General features: G+C 37.3%; 1 long non-coding RNA gene across 1 annotated transcript; it reads right to left on the bottom strand.

Moving 5' to 3' along the window:
• Positions 1-5,257: 5,257 nt before the first annotated feature.
• LOC145012425 (uncharacterized) lies at positions 5,258-6,672 on the bottom strand. Its single transcript, XR_013664490.1, has 3 exons — positions 6,011-6,672; positions 5,633-5,936; positions 5,258-5,520 (listed from the first exon to the last, which is right to left on the bottom strand). It is a non-coding gene; the product is annotated as an uncharacterized LOC145012425 (long non-coding RNA).
• Between the last annotated feature and the right edge of the window lie 844 nt (positions 6,673-7,516).

The following is a 7,516-nucleotide window of genomic DNA, read 5'->3' as shown; positions in this document are numbered from 1 at the left end:
GAAGCTGTGCATGTTTGTTTTTGGTTGCCATTTATAGTGTTATAACTTCATTTTTTTTTATTATTAAGAAAATTTACTAGTTTCTTTTCAAAGCCTAACCAGTTGTAGCATGGTACTCATTACTTTAACATTATGTTTTCAAAATCTGAATCAGTAAGACATTGTATCTTTAGTACATTCTACTTTTAAAATCTAAATGCAGTCCTCTGGTGCTTGCAGTCAATTTTGTTTAGTTTGTTCATTATAGCATCCTACTTTCATTTCTTTCAATTACAATGTTGTAATTTCAACTTTTCTTACAAGGTCATTGCATTATGACAATATTATGCACTTTTAATCTTTCTTATTAAGGACATCATACTTTCAAAAATCTGTCCAATCATAGCAATGAAATCTTCTTTGTATCTTGATGACATTGCCATAAAAAAAATCAAAGTAGGTTGGTCTTTCACTATGATCATACTCTTCTAGCATATTAATCCACTTCTGGCTACTTCATAATCTCTTAAACTTTCTTTATTGTTTAGTTTTTGAATTGAAATTGGTCTCTTAAACTTTCTTTATTGTTTAGTTCATAATCTCTTACAGTTTGATGTTTGACAACCAAATTTATCTATCTTTATTGTTTAATTCATCACATGTTACAATGTTGAGGTATAAATGTTGATGTATATATTTATCTGTTTAGGTATAAAGTTATATGTTTAGTGTTAGTTGTTTGATTTAAAACCTTGGAGTAGTTTAGTTTTTTTATTACTGATGATGCACAAAGCGATCACTTATAGAAACTATACCTGTCTAAAAGTTACACATAGTTGTAAGAGTTTAAATTTTATTGTTTACTTGCCCCTGCAGATTCTCAACCTGATTTTGCACCAACATGGTTCTGATTTTTCAATAAAGAACTTTTCAGCCCATGAAGCCTTTGATCATCCTGTTAAGTTTTTAAAGTGCATTGTTACTCATTCTCCCACTTAAAACTACATAGTTTTAATTATAATGAACAAAGATCCTCCTTCCTATCAAACAAGATGGATCTTTTCTATTTTGGTCCATGATAACGAAGATGGATCATCAGAGAGGTTTTTGCATTTCTTAAATATCAATTTTACTATGATGTAAAAAGTATTGACTATATATGTGAATTTCATAATTGTATCACCATGTGATACAGAGTAAAACTTGAATGACTTGGATTTTTTTGACAGATGTCTAATGCTTCTCCTAGTCAGCATCTTGGCTGTTTACTCAAAAAAGAGGATGTGGATGAGATTCTTTCTGGAACAAAAAAAAAAAAAAAAAAAAAACAAATTCTAACATGAAATGTTCAAAATCAGCATGTTGTTTTTCTTTCCTACCTTTTCTATTTTAATCCAAGAGCAATTTAGGGCATGTTTGATTTTCATAGAAATTTGAAGGAATTGGAATATGAGATTCCTTCAGTTACATATTTGGTTGACAAAATGGATGGAAGTTTGGAACTGGACTTCATCAAACTCCCCCAAAATCTATATTCAAAGGATTTTTTTTATCATTCCTTGGGAAGAACTGAAATTCCATTATTTATTTCTTCATTGAAAAGACTAAATTTATCCTTCCTTCTTTATTCTCTCCCCTAATTTGTCCTAATATACAAACTCTATAATGTTGATATTTATAACCAATTATTTATTTTTCTTCACAAGTCATTTTTTATGTCATGTTACTTCTATTAATGTTTATGAAATTAGAGCATGTAGTTTGATGTTTATATAACTAGTTTTTTAATAATTGTTTCATAAATATTCTTTTTCAGTAAATAGTAATTCTATTATTCTATAAAAAAAATCACTAATGGGTGTTTTAGTCATCTAACATAATTTTCACTTCATTTCTTTTTATGTTCTTAGTTAGTTTTTCTGTCAATGTTTAAAGGTTCACTTTCAGTACTTATTCGGTACGCCTGGTAATTCTTTGCAAAGATATTTGTTATTTAGTTAAAAAAAAATTTATGAAGTGTGGTTTTATTTAGCGAATTGGGACATCGGGGAAGGGAAATGCCACATTATAAAAACAAGTGGTCAATATAAAAAGAGGTGATATTCAATTCTCTATTGTGAATAAAAAATATTATATACGAGAACATTTGTTATTTTTACTTTTTAGCCAAACCAATTATGCTAAGAAATTATGGATTTCATCTCATTCTGTACAAGAAATGCCAATCAGGTATTGCAGTTTTTGTTACTGGATCATTTCTTAATACTTTAATAGATAATTGTGTTTTACTTTTGGTATAAGATTATTTTCATCATCCACTATCAATGATTCTGCAATTTTTGGTCCTTTTTGAGGTTTGTAATGTTTTTAATCTTTGTTCCAAGTAAAATGAGAATGTTTTGGGGGACCAAAATTACAAAAAAAGTTATATTTAAGAAATGTAAGTTCTCTTTTTTCAGTTTTTAATAAGCATTTTTGAAAAATAAAAAAATTAGGTTATGTGCAACTCAAGACAAAGCCCTGTAATCTGGTTTTATCACCAGATTATTCTTGTGTTTTATGTCTTTCGCATCCATTTTTGTTGCTCATTTTGTAAGATGTTTTTATTCCATATTCCAGTTAGTGTTTCAATAGAAGGAAACTACATAATTGTTTCTTTAGTTTTGTTTAACTGACAAGCTAAGATCAAGTATATCCCACACACCGCTCTTCCTCAACTGCCTATAATCAACATATGATTAACTTGTCACAATCCCGAAATACCACAAATACCCTCAAGATCAACCCTGGTCAATGGTCAAGGTCAATAGTGTTGACCCCAACTCGTCGTATCCAACAACTCGTCGAGTTCCTCCCTATTGACTCTTTAACTTGCCGAGTTACCTGTGTAACTCATCGAGTTCCTCAATGTTCAGAATACCAAAAACCCATGAAGTCCGGAAACCCCAATCTTTCACAAAATCGCTCAAAAGCTCGAAGACGGGAAAAACCTCACTCGACTCGTCGAGTTGTCTAAGGGACTTGACGAGTTCCTTCGGTCCTTTTTGTGTTCAGTCCTTTCCAGTGAGATCCAAGGTCCTAAACTTCAGATCCAACCTCTCGTAGTGTAGTTAGCAAGTAAATTTGCAAACGTTACGTGCATGCAAGGTCTCATAAAGCTAAAACACCAAAACTAAGCTTCTTACAAGGTTTTTGTGCATGGAAAGGGCTTAAGCTGGATAAAGTGAGCAACTTTATGCCATTGGGGTCCTAGAGAGGTCCAGATTTGGAGTTAAGCTGGATAAAGTGAGCAACTTTATGCGATTAGGGTCCTAGAGAGGTCCAAATCTGGAACCATATCCTTGTGATAAGTCCAGATACGAGTATCGAGTATGACTCCATTTTGCACCAAAAATAACCATTTACTTCCAAGAAAAGGGATCTAAGTAACTAGAGATCAAGGCGACGACTTTATACCTCAAGATGGTGGCCAATACAATGTAGATATCGGATCTACTGCTTCTCTCCTTGCTCCTTTTTCATCAAGCTCTAAAATCCTTCACAAACACACAAAAATTGCTCACAAAAGCTCTTTCTCTCACTCAAGAAGGTGCAAGGTCCAACTAGGGTTTTCTCTGGCTAACAAGGTGGTAAGGGAGAGTACAAGAGGTAGTTGAGTTCTTTAAATAGGGTGAAAACCCCTGAAAATTAGGGTTTCTCTCTACAGAGCCTACTCGTCGAGTCAGGGCCTTCCGACTCGTTGAGTAGGGTTTGAATCCTGCGTCACCTAATGTAACATCCCAAAAACACAGTCTGGAAATTTTGTTTAGTTTAATGATAAAACCATAGTCAATAAACCTCATATAGAAATCATAAGCAATGTATCTCAAAATATTATAACAATTGTCAAATATATCAGAGTATAAACATCCTAGGCTGAACAAATGGTGTGTGCACTGCAATATTCCCGAGCTCCTCTTTTGAAAACTGAGTACCTGAAACCAAAACTGAAACTGTAAGCATGAAGCTTAGTGAGCTCCCCCAAACTACCACATACCATACAATAACATATAAACACATATTGGGCCTTACCCACTGCATTGGGCCGAAGTCCAGAAACTGCATCGGACCGAAGTCTGGAACTGACTGGGACCTTGTCCCCTGCATCGGACGGAAGTCCGGAACTAACTGCATCGGACCAAAGTCCGGAACTGACTGGGACCTTGTTCCCTGCATCAGACCGAAGTCCGGAACTAACTGCATCAGACTGAAGTCCGAAAACTAACTGAGCATAGCATAGCATAGCATAAACATATCAACTAGCATGAACACATAAACTGCATACTGCATCGGATCGTAGCCCAGAACACATAACACATAAACACTGTTTGAGCCACGAAGGCATCAAACATTCTAAATACTGCATCGGACCGAGGTCCGGAAACTACTACTAATTAAACGGGTCGGCTGAAGTCCCGCAGACTCAATCCCACACTGCTGAAGTCCTGCAGACACGACCCCAGCTGCTAGATGACAGATTCCCGATCTGTCAACATCAAAATAACACCCAATTAATAATTGGGTTCTAACACATAACTATAAATACATACTTTGGGTAAGTACTACATTACCTCTAGCTTGGCTTACCCAAGCCCAAGGCCCAATCCATAGGCCCAAAGTCAACTAGGGATCAAAGCCCAACATATGGCCTAATTTTCCAAATTAGGCCCAAACCTCTACATGGACTTCCCTTAAGGCCCAATTGCTCAGTCCAGTCCAACATGTCTCATTCTAAGGGCCCAATATCATACAACCAACTAGGCCGACTATGGCCCATCTATGGCCCAATTTTCCAAATTGGGCCTAATCCTTCATATGTGCCTTACCCTAGAGCCCAACTAATTACTCTAGTCCATTTGATTATTCTTGGATGGCCCACACCAAGCCCATGTGAAATTAGGGTTTCACATAAAATGATAATTAGGGTTAAGTGTTTCTCACTTAACCCATTAAGGGCTTAACCCACTAAGGACTTAATCCATTAATGACTTAATCCATTAAGTCCATTATTGCTTAGATTAATTTCTGCCAATGATTGTTATTTAATATTTCACTTATTAAATAAGTCTCATGTGTGTCCTGATAAATTCTCAAATATTAGGATTTCCTCAATTAGCCCATTAAGGACTTAATCCATTAATTCCTTTACCCCACTAGATAAATGGCATGGAATAATTTGGGCTTAATTCACAATCGAATCCCAATGGACCACAAGTGTGTTGGAATAATTCAGAAGCTTAGTTATTTACAATTATGCACGTTTAATTCAATAGGGAGAATAAATCAAGGCCACGTAAGTTGTTACCTGGTCTTTGGTTAAGTGGTAGTTAGTTCCTATTTTTCAGCATTGTTTTATGTTTAAATACCTAGGCATTGTGTACGTTGTAATCATCTCCTCCACTTGAAATAATACAATACAAAACCTTTGCCTAAACTACCCCTCTGTAAAAACTTTCTTTTTGTCCCCTGTTACTTCTCTTCTGCAGGAATCTTGTGAAGAGCCTGTCAAAACCAACAAGTGGTATCAGAGCGAATCTGGGTGTTTTATGAAAATACAATCTCGTGAAGAGATGACAGGAAATAACGGAAACGGTGAAAAGGAAGGAAATATTACTCTGCACTATCCGATGCTGTCCAGGACCAATTATGGTGCGTGGGCAATCAAGATGAGGGTCTTCATGTTAGCACAAGGCGTCTGGGACGCGGTGGAGCCCAGAACAGCGAATACCCTAGTTGATGCAAAGAAAGATAACATGGCATTGGCGGCCATTTATCAGGGTATTCCCGAAGACCTGCTGATGGTGTTGGCTGAGAAGAAAACAGCAAAGGAGGCATGGGAAGCATTGAAGATCATGTTTATTGGGGCAGATCGTGTGAAGACAGCGAGAATCCAAACTTTGAAGGCAGAGTTTGAAGCCCTAACAATGAAGGAATCAGAAAATGTTGATGATTTTACAGGGAAAGTAACCAACATAGTCAGCACCATACGTACCTTAGGTGAGAAGATCGAAGAGGCCTATGTAGTGAAGAAGCTACTGAGGGCCGTTCCTCCGAAATTCATCCAACTTGCGTCCACTTTGGAGCAGTTTGGTGACCTTGACGTGATGCCAGTTGAAGAAGTGATAGGGAGATTGAAGGCTCATGAAGAACGGCTAAAAGGTCACAGTGAGGGTGATGATAGAAAACTTCTCTTGACTCATCAAGAGTGGTCCGAAAGAAACAAGAAAAAAGGAGGAAGTGATTCCAAATCCAAATCGCAAAGAGGAGGTTTTGGGAACTCACGTGGACGAGGAAGAGGTAGAGGGAGGAGTAATGGTGGTCGTAATGGTGGTCGTGGAGGCCGTGGAAGAGGTGGCTCACACCATCAACGAGAAGGTAACAATGGTAGTCAAGACAAGAGTGGCATTCAATGCTACAATTGTCAGGAATACGGTCACTATGCAGCTGAATGTACGAACCCACGGAAAGAACGAAACTTTGAGAACAATCTGATCCAAGAAGATAACGAGCCAGCCTTGTTATTAGTGTCCCTGGAAAACAAACAAGAAGTTGGTGAAGTATATTTAAATGAAGAAAATATTCACCCAAAGTTGAAGACAAAAGGCGGAGAGACAGATCAGTCAAGGCTATGGTATCTCGACACAGGGGCAAGCAACCACATGACAGACGATAGAAGGAAGTTTCGCAACCTGAACGAAGAAATACAAGGTTATGTTAAATTTGGAAACGAATCCAGGGTCAGAATTGAAGGTAAAGGGTCAGTGTTATTCAAATGTAAAAATGGTGAACAAAGAAGACTGGAAGAAGTGTATTACATACCTGACTTGTGCAGCAACATCATAAGTCTCGGCCAGCTATCAGAGGGAGGTGATGAGATCAAAATAAAAGAGCCGTTCCTATGGGTTCACGACAGAAGAGGAAGGCTGCTGATGAAGGTACAAAAATCCCCAAATCGCCTTTACAAAATTGAGCTTGAAGAAGTTAATTCGCTATGTTTGACTGCTGAAATTAAAGACCCAACATGGCTATGGCACACAAGACTAGGTCATGTAAACTTTACCTCGTTAAAGTTAATGGCTGACAAAGGCTTGATTGAAGGAATTCCAAAGATGGTAATTCCATCTAAACCCTGTGAAGGATGCCTCAAAGGGAAACAAACCAGATATCTCTTTCCGACTTGCACGAGCTTTAGAGCAAAGAAGAGGCTGGAGCTGATACACGGCGATCTATGTGGGCCCGTTTCACCACCAACACCAGCTGGGAACAAGTATTTCATGTTGCTTGTAGACGATTTCAGCAGAGTAATGTGGGTGTACCTTTTAAAAACAAAAGATGAAGCATTGCAGACCTTCAAGAATTTCAGAACCAAAGTCGAAATAGAGACGGGTGAGAAGATGAAGATACTTAGAACAGATAGAGGAGGGGAGTTCCTCTCAAATGAATTTACCATGTATTGCAACGAGACCGGGCTCGATCGACACTACACATCACCCTATTC

The sequence above is a fragment of the Lactuca saligna genome, chromosome 8 (assembly GCF_052625555.1).
Source record: "Lactuca saligna cultivar CGN05327 chromosome 8, ASM5262555v1, whole genome shotgun sequence".
Lineage (NCBI taxonomy): Eukaryota > Viridiplantae > Streptophyta > Magnoliopsida > Asterales > Asteraceae > Lactuca > Lactuca saligna.
Note: the sequence above shows the minus strand (reverse complement) of the source record. Positions and strands in the feature narration are given on the sequence as shown.